Source organism: Harpegnathos saltator, unplaced genomic scaffold (genome assembly GCF_003227715.2).
Source record: "Harpegnathos saltator strain DR-91 unplaced genomic scaffold, Hsal_v8.6 scaffold220, whole genome shotgun sequence".
Classification (NCBI taxonomy): Eukaryota; Metazoa; Arthropoda; class Insecta; order Hymenoptera; family Formicidae; genus Harpegnathos; species Harpegnathos saltator.
The window spans coordinates 182834-197246 of record NW_020230007.1 but is presented as its reverse complement, the minus strand read 5'-3'; positions in this window follow the sequence as shown (position 1 = coordinate 197246).

The following is a 14413-nucleotide window of genomic DNA, read 5'->3' as shown; positions in this document are numbered from 1 at the left end:
TTCTTTCCGGACATGTAAACACAAATTGCGGCTGCTTTGAAACCCAAAAGACGTAATGAACAAAGATGACGACAGCAGATCGCGAATTTAATTCGCGCACACCTGCAATATACCGCCAACGCGGGTGCAAATTATTTCACCATAGTTTGGGACTTTCATGGGTTCTCACGGCCGCAACTGCAAGCACACGCGAGCGAAGCAGAAATTCAATGTAACGGCGAAATATCCCACCACTTCCTTGAGCCGTTCGAGCGCCAAGGAGCGCGATCGCGTTGCTTCGTTTCACACGCGAAAAATGCCAACGAGCGCTATCGCGCTCCTCTTGTTCCGCACGAGACCATCTTTAGCAAACGCGATCGCGCTCTTTCGTTTCACACGTGAGAAATGCCAACGAGCGCTCTTTTCGCCTCGCACGAGGGGATCTCTAGCGAGCGCTATTGCGCTCTGCTCTTCTCTCGCTTCTATGAGTTCGACATTGCCAATTGCGATTTTCGCTTAGAACGGCACATTAGACGCATCTGACTAGTCTAGTCTGAGAAAACTTATCTCGTGAGGAATCGCTCAGAAACAAATTTCCTCATCGAACGTGTCGGTACACACAACCCTGGCGAGTGAAATTAAACTCTAGAACGTCTCGCAAGAGATACATAAAGCGTTCCAGGGGTATATAACTTCACACGTGAAGTTCATCATGACCGATCGATGCGCAGCGGGAAAAAGAAAATGCGGAAACAGTTACGCAGGGAAAGCATCGCAGTTAAGAAAGTCATTTTTACAGTAAATGCTATTCTAGCGTTCCTGGCGAAAACTTTACACGCATATTGTCGTTGTTACTTTTTTTTTTTTTTTTAGAATCATAAAGTCACGATTGGCGTCGAAATCGACCATAGCTCGCAGTATGAGACAAAGAATTCCTTCTCTCGGTGTATCCACAGCCGCGTTTCAAGCGTGGAACTCGATTAAAGTCTGTCTCACGTGAGACAAGCTTCAAGTAATGACTATAATAAATACGGACCTCTGTTACATCCACGTAACTTTTCAAATTCAATCAATAAAGAATTATATCCGGAAACATGACTATGAATCGATAAAAGAACGGGAGAATGAAATGACAGAAGACAATTGGCAAAACCATATTGATTATTGATTATTACTCCTATGTCGTGAGAAACATCTTTCCTCTACTGCTAAAAAGGTGTTAAGAACTCGCGCGGGAGTATCTCACCACCTGCATATAAAAAGGCCACGCGCAAACCAGCGAAACGACTGATCGATTTATTTCACGGATTTAGACACGATTTCTTATACGGGTCCACACACACACACACACACACACACACACACACACAGATTCCAACATCTTCAAACTTATTTTTAACGTTTTGGTCAATTATTACGATACAATGCGACAATCCTTTACGAAACGAAATTCTTAATTGTTTACTTGAAGTGAAAAGACTCTCAACTGTGATAGGTAAATATTAAAGATTCGGTACTTAAATATTCGTCTCCTCAGATAAAATCCTAAAGATCCTGTTTCATTCCGGTCCAATATAATTCACACCGACCTGTCCGTCCCGAGGTAAATTAGTTAAATCTATTGACCTGAAAAAGGACAAAAATATAAACACTCACGATCGCGACGTGACACCTCATTGTTTGAGAATGGTACTCGCGATAGAGTTTAATTTATTTCCCGAATGTGTTAGTATCGAACCTGCCGCTCTGCGTGACACTTTTGATCATGCATTCCTGCGGCCTCTCTCGGCGCTCAAACGCTCGAGAAAGCTAATCATCAAGTCGAGTCGAAAATGAATTCCCGGCTAAATTTTCTCGCAATCTCAAACTCGTCGCCGAATCCGTGCTTGAAAAATACATTGGCGGCGCGCAGCGAAGCCAACAACGTTGGCTGGCCAGTGACCGACTTTCCATCACTGATGGATGCATAACGAGCGGATCCAAAGGCAAGATGTAGCGACCATAGTAGATCATGCTTGTCCCACAGTTGCACGACCGTTGCGTTCGCTGAACGCAAGCATTCTCCCATTCCCCCTGCGCTTCCATCGGCATCTTCGAAAATTCTCAAATGTATGGACGAACGCGACACGACAATGCTATACGCGAGAAGCCTGGACAATCTCGATCGCGACATCTCTCCCCCAACTTTCGCCTCATCCTTCCCCCCCTTTGAACTTTCCCGTTGATCGAATAGACGGATTCTTCCGGCTTCTGAGCGCGCGTGAAGAGAACGACGAAGTGACGCGGGCGGCGGGTCGCGTTGTCGTGACTAAAAATGACGTAGCGACGAACTTCGCTCTATCGCCGCGGAGACTCGTAGAAGCAGAAGCAGAAGTAGCAGTAGTAGAAGAAGAAGAAGGAGGAGGAGGAGGAAAAAGAGAAAAAGAAGAGAGGAAATAGTTTCACGCGGAGCGTTTGTTACCGGTCGCATGAGCGATAGCTCCCCAACCTGCTTCTCGGCTCTGTGTCATCCGCTCCATTAACGCCTTACTTTCAGCTTCCAGCCGGAAGAGGGGGAGGAGGAGGAGGAGAAGAACGAGAAGGATGAAGAGATGGTGGCGGCGCAATAAAGCGGGGAGAAGCGAGCGGGACGAATTGGGCTGATTTGCTTCCGGCACGATTAGCGTGGAAACTCCGCGCGAATCTTCGGGCTGCCTTTGTAGCGATCCATTGTGAGCAAATTCGGCCAACTTCAAGCAACTCAATGCGAACTGCTGCAGGCGACATCGCTTGAAGCTCCTGCTCGACCGGCCTCGCCGGTCGGCCGCCATCGATACCGTGTATCCCGAAATTGCGCCTTCTTACGAGAGACTCGAAGACAAGATGCGAAGGACAACTATGTTATCCTCCACTGTCCGCAGGGACACGCTATCCTCGCCCAGCTTTCTCCAGAAGCTTCGCTCCTGGACAAAGATCAAACGCCTGTGGCGCAGGCCGTCCTTTTCGCATGTAGACTCCGTAGCCTATTGCGGAGCGCTCAGTCTACGTGAACGGAGTGTTTGAATTGAGTCGTCCGAGCGCGGATAAAACACGTTCAACCACCCGGAAGAATCCTCTTATCGAGGTCCCAATGAAAGAAAATTGCCCACCCAAAGTATGCTCTTCATCACACGCGTTCGTTCGCTTGGGACTTTCAGCCTGAGTCGCTTGCAAAATGATAAAGGACTCTCTCTTCCGCTCGGTGTTACGAGTCCTACTCGCGCTTCGGTCAGACCTCAGTCAGGCCCTCCGTCGGAGAACAGAGCGCAAAGAGCACGCGGAATTGGCGGAAGAACGGAGCCCGTTTTCGTAGGAAGCTCGCCGGCCTGGACACTGCGGCGCAGCTCGCGAGGAGGACGCTTTGTCCCGACACTTCCGCTCGGGCCTGCAACAGGACTCCGCTCGTTCGCGGCATATCTATTTCGCCGTTTGCTTCTGAGGATGCTACGAGTCCCAGAGTGTTAATAAATTGCCGGCGTATTGCGCGCCGTTCTCTATACCAGTCCCCCACCCTCCCCTCTCCCCGCCGACCCCGGGCGCGCCGCTTTGCGCCGCTCCCCGCGCCCGGCCTAGCACTCATCCTCGTCTCCTCGTATTTTTAACTCCTCGTATTGCGAGCCAGGTACGCGGCGCGCAGCTGCCGCGACGAGGATCTCCCATCGGGATTACCGGCGCGTCGAAACGTAGCGACGCCTCCGCCGCCACTATCATCTCCGAAAAGCCAGCGGAAAGATTTAGAGGATTTCGCGAGGAGCGCGAAGGTCGACGGGGATCGAGGATTTCGCTTGTAACACGTCGCGGGTGATGCACGGTCCCACGGTCGAAGGAGCGTTGGTCATTGTCGAAGGAGCTTCGCCGTCGTTTAGCGCCGGCTGATTTACTCCCCGCACGTCTATCGAACTTTTCGCCCCCGGCGCCGTATTTCAGCCGCGATAAAGCCCGCTCGGCTCCTCCTGCCACCGCGGGCTGTCGGGAATCGTTGCTTTCGAGCGCGGGACTGAGCGTATAATCACTTGTCGCGCTCGTTCCCGCGATCGCGTCGCTTTTACCTCCGCCGATATTCGCCGTAATGGCGGCCGCCGTCGTGACTGCTCTCGTCGCAGGCAGCTTGGTCCTTCCTTCGTATCTTGTCTTGGAGTTTCTCTCACGGGAAGGCGCAGTCTTCTGTGCGCAATTCTACGGCTTTCTTGCTCCCTGCCCCTCCCCCCCTCCTCCAACCCGCCCCTCGCTCGTCAAGTCGCGTCTCGGAGGCTCGCTTCGGTCATATTCTTCAATTAATTTCGTGGCTTCGAGTCGCAGGGGTGTATCTTCGGCTTGTGAAGCGGCGGGGAAATGCAGACGCGAGCGTGAATTGCGGGGTCGCTGGCGGGGAAGCAGGTCGGCGAGGTACAAGCGTGCCGACCAACGTAACCACGCTATAGATAGCGCGCAGACGGCTAGTCGGAGGGGTAGCTCGAGGAGAGGGTGAGCCGCTAAATCAAACCGCTGAAGAATGTCTCGGGGTGACCTGCGGGTTATCGCCAGCTATATACGCGGCGGCGCCGCCGGCGGCCCTCCTCGACATACGGAATACTCCCGGAGGGTTCGCTCGCGGTCTTGCGAATTGTCGTGGACAACTTGAGATCTAACGTCGTCGGCAAGAGAGGGTGGGGACGATGCGGAGGAAGAGAGAGAGAGAGAGAGAGAGTGAGAGGGGGGGAAAAAGTCGACCTCCAGTTCCTCCAGCGAAACGTCGCAAACGCGACCGCGAACGGTCTAGAACAGATGGGAAAAACCTCCTTCCTCTCCTCCCCGTCCTCCTCCTCCTCCTCGTCATCATCGTCGTCGTCGTCGTCGTACGGAGTTCTCGGTGAGCAACTACCGAAGCGAAGTGCAATCGTTTCGTTGGCGCTGATCAAATCGCGAAATTATTCGGCAATTATTCCGCTTACACCGTCCATCTACATTCCCGACGAGAACTCCGCAATTCATTTCATCCCCCGGCTCCGGCTCCCGCTTCCGCTACCCTCGTCGAGTCGTACGTTTCGGTACATTTAGAAACTCCCCCCGGATGATCTCCGGCCTGAAAAAGTTCGACGGAAAGAGCCATTTCATTTTTCCGTTACGACGCCGAGAGCCGCGCGCCAGGGCGGGTGCAGCGCGACGTTCGCGGTGCACACACACACACACGCATACACACATGAGCGCGATCGCTAACAACCCGGCGATGGAATATCGCGCAAATTGCATCCCCGGCGCATTCGCGGCGCGTGCGGCGTCCCGCTCACTTGGACGTTCACGTCGGCCGCGCCGCGCCGCGCCGCAAAATCCTCGATCGCGGATCGGCTTTCGTTACGCCATGCTAACCACGTACTACCGATATCGTTGCCGCGATACCCTATTCAGCGCGACCGCCCACGACGATGCCATGTGTGCGTGCGTGCGTGCGTATGTGTCTGTCTGTGTGTGTGTGTGTGTGTGTGGCGTTGGCGGCGCGCGTGGGAGGAGTGGCGGGCAGGGCGGATAAAATTATCCCTCATATTCGGGGATACTTAATCATTCCTCGTAGCCGCCCTTAAACACTGGCCGATAGCGGATAAATTTGCGGATGACATTAACGGTGCGATATTCCAGAGCGCCGCCCGGAATATCGCGTGGTTACTGAATCGAAGAGGCACGCGTGCGTACGTGCGTTCGCGAGTTTAATAATATTATATTTGAACGCGTTGACATATCGCGGTTAATAATGTGCGGACAAATGATTGACGGAAGGCGCAAAAATCGCGCGAGATATTGAGGAGAAAGAAAAATGCACAGCTGGAAAGCGGGATTTTCGGCTGTATGTGCGTGCGCGCGTGTCTCGCGTTACATAGCGTTGCGCGGTATTGTTTTTTCGCGATTATTTGCCAATCGCGCATGAAAATTCAGATTAGTGATGAGTGCGATATTGAAAATATGACATTTAGCGGTCAGGGGGCGAGAAAAAGTGGGATATATATATATATATACATATATATATATATATATATATATATCGGAAAACGTTTAATCGTCGAGAGCGAATAAAATAGCGGCGATAAATGAAAAAGCGCGAAACACACGAGGTAACATAGATAAAATAGATAATGTTGTGTATGTTGTGGTATATTGTAAAATCAAACAAGACAGCTCTTGTTGGTTTATGATCTTTCACACGCACACGCGCGTGCATGCGGATACGTCAACATATTGCGGCATATGACGAATGTCATAAAATTACAAGGATCTATTCTGTTAGTTATAAAATAGTTATAAAAAACAGTTTTAGGAACCAGTGTGGTTTCAATGGACAGGAGGTTGGGCATAAAAAAAATATGCTCGCTATTGGTCAGTAAAGTGGCCGCTCGAAAAACAAATATCGTTTACTGCGGTATGAGGAGCGGTATTCTCTCGTCGAGATGATCGTCCCCGCCGCCGCACCCTCGATTTCGTACCATCTGCCTTCCCCCCTCCCCCCTCCGTTTGCTCGTGAGCGATGTCCACGCGCGTTGCGAGCACAAAGCTAACCGCGAATGTAGAAATTTTTTAAATGGACGCGACCGCGGGAGATAAAAATTAAATTTGCGGCCAAAGAAGGCGCCGTGTGAATTATCCTTCCGTGTTTACATCCCCGGCTGTGGTTCAAATGAGAAAAAGGACAAAGAAGAAATACGCGAAGATTCCGCTCGACTGTCTCTCGGCTTCATCAAAGTTCCAAAGACATAGTTTAAACGGTTCTAACGAGAGAAACAATTTCTTCATTTCTCTTCCCTCTTGTTCTCTTTCTTCTTTTTGAATTAATAATATAGCACACATACATACATACACACACACACACACACACACACACACGGTCTCCCTTTTTCTCTGGTCTACCGTGACGTTCTTTCTAGATTTACTGGCGTGACGGTTAATGGGGAAATTGCCGTGACGTGAGCGTTAAACTCCGGTAGCCGAAGCCGGGGCGAAAAACGCATCAAAGGGAAGGAACGCGATACCATTGTCGTCGGAGTAACGTCAACGACATCGGCCGCTTACCCATCCGGTTTCTCGTTGCGTTTCCGTGCGAAGGAGAAAACGATCGCGCGTGTGCGGAAGCGCCGACGTTGAAAGCGATATGACGACACAATCGCGGGAGTTTGTGAACGACGTCGATTAACCGCGAGATCGCGCGGACCTCGCGATCTGCTTCTCTCGCTCATCGCTCTCGCTGTCTTCAATTCTCGACTTTCCGGCGCGCGACGACTCGTCGAACTTTCGATCTCGACGCTTCCGAATCGGCCAATGTCGAACTCTTAATTAACCAAGAGCGGCAAATCTCTAACTTTCGATTTTCAACTGCCAGCTTTGAGCCATCTCTACTCACAATTACTTTAAATTTCCGACTCGACTCTCTCGTTGTCCTCTTCTTTCTTTTTGCTCGCTGATTCGCGCCTCACTCGAGAGTCTCGTCAGCCGGATATGATTCGTAGCAACTCAATCCTCGAGACTGTGTTTATCTTCGCGGCGACTGTGCGCGTTGCGGGAGAATTTTCGATGGCGGAAACACAAGTGGAAAAATGGACACCTCTCTCGGTGAGATTGACACCGAAGCAGCAAAGTGACAGCGGCGGATAATGTTGAGCACGTGGTATCGTTGCGCGATACAAACGATTACATCCGACCTCCGGTGATAAAATCTGACGCGCATTCGATTAAGCGAGAATACATTATTGCGTTGGCTCGTTCGCGCTGACCGACGCGTCCGTCCCGAAATTTCTCTTTGCGCAATGATTGGACTCAATTTCCGGCGCATTAGTCTCGATTGGTATCGCCATTTCCGCGGAGGGGACCGCGATGTAACATAATAAAATCTATCACGGCCGCTTTCCCTGTTTACAATTAAACGTAGGCGTTGCATCATTGACATAATGCCCAATTAATTGCCCAATAATGGCTGCTGCGTCATTGTGCTCCTCGAACGCCCGTCGCGCGAGGCCCGCCTTTTCCGTATTGCTTCGGCCGCGACGCGTAATAACAGCAGCGGGCGATGAAACTTTCACGCTCGCACCGCGTTATACGTCGCGCGCGAATACAGCTCTCGGCCGCTTGGTTAATGGGTCAATGCATTTTTACCGAGACTTGATAAGGGAACGACATTATAGCGGCAGCGTAACGCGTGAAAAATTTAATTCGCCACCTGAGACTCGCGCGCCAGTCGGCGGTGCCTACGTGTTAACCGTATCGCTGTAAAGCGGATGAATGCAAAGGACTCGTAAAACCGACCGACCGACCGACCGACCGGGCCCCTTCTTCCCGCGCCGCGTTTGAAGTCACCGGTGTAAGCCAGGTGACATGAGCCACCTCGGGCTCGGAGAGAAAGGGGATATTACGGGGTTCCCTTTTTTAATACTGTAAAGCCGGCCATTTCGTAGTCTAAACGTTACATTTTTCAAGCGCAATGTCGCCGCGCGTAAATGGAAGAGACACACGCTCGCGTGTGTCTCTTCCATTTACGCGACGAGACGGTACAAACGATGTAAAAATCCGCCCCTCCTTCATTGTCCCTCTCGGAAGGTATCTACCTTCAAAAGGTACGGCGAGAAAAAAGGACGAAAAGAAAATTACACACATATATGGGTTGGATCGGTCGGCCGATCCAACCCGATCTGAATTTCCGCGCGCGTTTAATCTCGAGACCCAATCACTTGGTGCTATCCGCGTGCGCGAATGTGGCTCTCACTCTCTCTCTCTCTCTCTCTCTCTCTCTCTCTTCCTTCTGCCTTTCCACGCTATAGTTACAGGAGGGAAAACAACCTATTCCCGGATTAAGGGTGTACCGATCAAAGGATCAGAGCTGTCGGTACGAAATAAGGCGGGCGCCGATGGCGGCCGACGCGGAGCGGGCGAAGCGTGGCGCGCAACAAATGGGAAATTCGCAGCGTGACGCGCGGTAAACGGGGAAAATCGAGGCGTGGTACCGCGCAATAAATGGGAAAATCCAAAATAGCGACGGGAGCGCGCGCGTGCACACACACACACACACACACACACACACACACACACACAAAGCATCACGAAAAGCGAGAGGGTAATGTCCGTCGGATCTCTCGTCTTCCCTCTTCGTTCCTCTTCAGCGACGTGTCCTCCGCGTCCCGTTCACCGGCGAATAAGCCGACCCTCCTCCTCCTCCTCCTCCTCCTCCTGCTGCTGCTACTGCTGCTCGTTCCGGATCGACGGAACTCAAAGCGGCGAGGCGAGAGATCGGATAAGCGCTCGTCGGCGAAAGAGAGAACGAGAGCATTTAACAACGGGACGGAGATGAGACGGCGCGCACGCGCGCGCGCGAAGGGCGGGAGGGTGAGAACGGCGAGGAGACGGAAGAAAGGAAGGGAGGAAATTGCGGTTCAGGAATCCGAGCTCCTACGCGAAATTCCGCGCTACTTTCGGTAATGCTCCGCTGTTTCGCGCGCTCTACCCCGTCGTCGTCGTCGTCGTCGTCGACGAAATCGGAGGAAGATACTGATGACGACGACGACGACGACGACGACGACGGCGTCATCGATGCGGATAACACTGGCCCGTGCTTTCTCTCTTCCAGAGGCAGGCTATTGTCTGAGGGACGCCGTTCCGAGGGATGTTCTTGCTATACTGGAGGACGAGACGCGAGAAAAATTGCGTTCGCGGTGAGATACGATGAGCGTGTATGTCCGCCACTTATTCGCCGTTATTGTCTGTCTCGACCGATTAACGCGTCTCTCCTATGCTCAACGCATTCACGTATGTACATTCATCTCCGTGAGATTGCGAGTTTCTCCATGGATAGAGAAAGAGAGAGAGAGAGAGAGAGAGAGAGAGAGAGAGAGAGAGAAAGCATTTACTGACGTCTCAAGGCAGTCCCCTGAGAGAAAAGAAAATATAGCAACGTACATACGCAACAAAGAAATAAAAAGAAAATAAATTACATCAGGAATAATAAGAAAAGAATAATAATTTGGGAATGACAAGTAAAACTAAGAATTATGACGATAATGATAAGAATGCATGGACCTGCCGCTGCACAAGCTACAAAGAGAGGAAGAAAACAAACGGCAGAGAGAGAGAGAGAGAGAGAGAGAGAGAGAGAGAGAGAGAGAGAGAGAGAGAGAGAGAGATCGTTGTTCTACGCGCGTCCACATAATCGTATAACACGCGACTTACGTCTCTTCTTTACGAGCACTTTGCTCTGCAAACACGACACACCTTCTTCATCGATGGTTCCGCCCGCCGCGCCGTTTCCCCTCCCCCGCCCGCTGCGGATACGTTCATGTTCTCCGTCAAATGAGTCCTCGTGCCAAATCGCCTCGCGCTGAATCGTCGCAAGATGGGCGCGACTCCGTGATGTACACTGTGCAAACGGGCCACGTATGTACAAGGGCGGCGGCAGTGACGTTTATGGCGAGGGTGCGTCTCGAGCGTCCCTTTTCGTTGCACGATTCTCTTACAATCCAGCAGATGACCACGACGACGACGACGACGACGAAGACGCTGACGCTGACGACGACGAGCGACAACGACGACGTCTCCCTAACGACTCGTCTTTCTTGCCGCGCGCTCCCGTCGCGTCCGAGGGAACGAGCGTGCGAGGAACGCCGACTAATGACCGGAAAAAGATCCCGCGCGATCTTCATCGTGCGCTTCATCCAGCCACCATCTCACCGCCGCTTTTCCCTGTCTGTTACGTTTTTTCCTCATTCTCGCGCGAGCCCAATGATCCGGCCAAAGGCGCGGTCACCCCCGGCGCTCTCTCTCTCTCTCTCCCTCTCTCTCTCTCTCTCTCTCTCTCACTCTGGTGGATTTAACGTAACCGCGACGGTGAAAAATTCGCGTGAGCGGCTAACGAGGCCGGGCTCCGTTATATAGGGTGCTCGGGCGACGCGCGAGCGCTCCCTTTAAAACGGGAAAAGATGCTTCTGATGTCGGGAAATCAATAATTCCCCGGTTACACGGACCGTCGTCGAAATGGGTCGAGGAATTAAGCTTTAAGTGGAAGGTAAGAGCTTTACGCGATCGTTCGCGCTTCCGTCCTCTCATCCTGTCTCTCTCTCTCTCTCTCTCTCTCTCTCTCTCTCTCTCTCTCTCTCTCTCTCCCTCCCTCCCTTTCTCTCTCCTTTATCTTTCATCTCGTCCCACGTGATCTCTCGACGCGATCCACGTGCGTGATTTGATCGTCCGTGTGTTTCGTACGGCGAACAGAGAGACGTGATTGATCGGATCGCAGGCAAACCGAGATTTTCCCTTTCGACCTGAATGCCGGAAGCTGCGTTCATGAGGGAAAATGCGAGGTGGAGGAAACACGCGCAGCGAGACACCCTATAGATAGCGTCGGGGCCGATCGCCGGGAGATTTTACAGCGCGCGGGTACACGTCGGATTGGATTTTTCCCTCGCAATGTTTAATTTCTCCCCGGCCGGAGGTGGCTCGAAATTACGGCCGCGGCAGGTAAAGCGGAATTGCAGTTTGACACGCGAGTCCCGACCGGAGTCGACGATTATACCGAGTGCGAGCCTGGTATGTCTAAATTCGAACGTCGATACGCTCCCGGCCGCGTGGAAATCTCGAGAAAATGGAGAAAGCGCGAGCGAGAGGAACCCCCGACTCGGTTCTACACGACGAGTGCCACAGGAAAGACATCGGGGAGCGCCGCGAGTCTGCTTGCGGGGGCGAAATCTCGGCCGGACCGCACGTCCGAAATACCATCAGCCGTGCCGCACGTCGCGGCGATCGGGAAATCCCCGATGGGAGCCTTATTACGTCGGAAAAATTGAGGGGAAAATTGAGGAACGCGGATTCGCTGGGGCGACGACGGCGAGGACGAGGACGAGGACGAGGGCGACAATAGCAACAGCAGCAACAAGGCGCATAGCTACGCACGCTGTGCCGAGGAGTAAAAACGAAGTAAGCCCCGCTCCGACAGCGACAGACAATTTCCTTCGAGATGTCCCCGGGGGAACACCGGCGACCGACACGTGTCACCGGCAGAATACGGAATCGAAAATCGATTCGCGCCCAACGAAAGAGAAACCGAGAGATCGGCGTGCGCCTTAAATATGAATGCATCCCGATAACAAACCGATGAACGTGCGCGTCGCCAGCGGCAGTTTCGTCGCCCGTGGCGACACGCGCTGACGCGCGTCTCTTTCCGTCTTACGGCGACGTGGACCGGAATATAATACCAGTAGACGATTCGTCTCAACGCCAATTTCTCCTCGGTGCAACGGCGACTGATTTTGCGGCTCGTTTATACACGTTCATATTATTAGGTATGTGCAAAAATAATAGGTGCGCTTTTTACGTATCGAGTATAAAGACGCAGCATATCAGTTGAAAATTATGGTAAATATACATATAGAAAAGGGTACATCTCATCGATTTTTTTTCATTTGGAAATATGTTACAAAGGATGAAATTCTGAGTGACTTTTCCTAATACAATTATACGGGGGTCGCTTATAGTTTCTGAGATATTTGACTTTAAAGTTTTATAATTGTACGTTGAAGTATGTATATTTGAAGGAGAGGTAAATATACAGAAAGGAGTACACCTCTCCGGTTTTTTTCATTTTGAAATATGTTATAAAGGATGAAATTCTGAGTGACTTCCTGATACAACTATATGGGGGTCGCTTATACTTTTCGAGATATTTGATTTTAAAGTTTTGGAATTTTGATTATCCTGGGATTAAATTCCAGGATACCATAAGCTGACGTCATTTACAGTACAATCCAAACAGTTAATCCAAACATAGTGTGTACATAGAAATATAAGAAACAGTACATATAAGCGGGAGAGGGGCTCCGCCCCTCCTCAAAAATATCCTAACTTAATCTAACTTATTGCATCTTTATATATATTGTTGGGCGATGTTGAAAAGATCTCCTTAAAAGCCACAACACCTAATTATGCAGATATTATAAGTTAAGTTGAGCCAGGTGATAGATCTTAAGAGAATTTTTTTCAACAATGTCCAAAAATATATAAAAATACAATAAGTTAGGTTAGGTTAGAATTTGTTTGCGGAGGAGGTGCGGGGGAGGAGCGGAACCACTCTCCCGCTTATATGTACTGTTTCCTATATTTAAAGTGAACCAAAACTGCTTGTCTACTTCAAATATATTTCAACGTACAATTATAAAACTTTAAAGTCAAATATCTCAGAAACTATAAGCGACCCCCATATAATTGTATTAGGAAAAGTCACTCAGAATTTCATCCTTTAAAACATATTTCAAAGTGAAAAAAATCAGTGAGGTGTACCCTTTTCTATATATTTACCAAAATTATATTTATTAATCAAAATGAAGGCCTGCACGCATTTCTCCCAACGGCGAACAAATGTGTTCCAACAAGCTCGTTTATTCCTGCAAAATAGATTTTTGGAAAAGATAACGGTAACTACAAAAATTGGCGCTAAACTTGAAATAAAAACCGCAATTATTTCTGCACCAGCCTAATAAGAGAGAAATCCCATGAGGAGCAAGTTTGTGAGTTAAAACATTTTTACGAGCATAAAGCGGCACTGTCGTTATCGTTTAATCGATGAAAAGTCGCCATTTTCCTTTTTCCGGAATAGACTTTCTAGTTTCTCCTTAACACGAGAATGGATAATTATGGTTTGAGATAATTTTAACAATAATGGCCATTTCATATACATATATGATGTCGACGTATACATGTACGATCATGGAGACGTAACGGAAAAATTAAGGTCACGGTGAAACACGACGAGCCGATCGAATCGACGAAAGAAAACAGAGGGATTGACTTCAATTTCTTCGGGAAATAAGAATCCCTGAAATTTAGCGCGGCACTTACGGTCCCGAACAAATATACGAGCTGTTATCCGAATCCTTTCCCGCCATCGCGCGTGCACGTATGTGTATGTGTGTGTGAACCTGACGTTCGTATTTCGGTCTCCACGACTTATATCGAGCAGTTTTGTTCTTTCTGGAAAATCATATATCGGATACTTCCCTGCCATATTCGCTGCAAATCGAGCGCGAGTGAACAATTTTCCCCGAGCACGCGGGACAACGAGCCGTAAAACAATGTCAGCCGATAGAGGTATCGAGGGTGTACGCGAAGCTGAAGTCGAATGTAGGCGATTTCCACCCTGTCGACGATCGTATCTCGAATAAATCACGGTTAATACGCGAGTGCTTTCGTCGTTTTCAAATTTTGCGAAATTTGCGCGACGAAAGCAAAAGGAAGAGAGAGAGAGAGAGAGAGAGGAAAGGAAAGGTTCATCACTACTTTTCTCTAAACGATCCCTCTCGTGTCCTCTTCGTTCCGGCCGCATAATCCATCGGGGAAAGCGCTGAACGAACTCTTTAAAACTCATTCGAATGGGCGAATTCACGAGTCGAGGCGAGACTTCATGAGGTCAACGTGCGATTATATC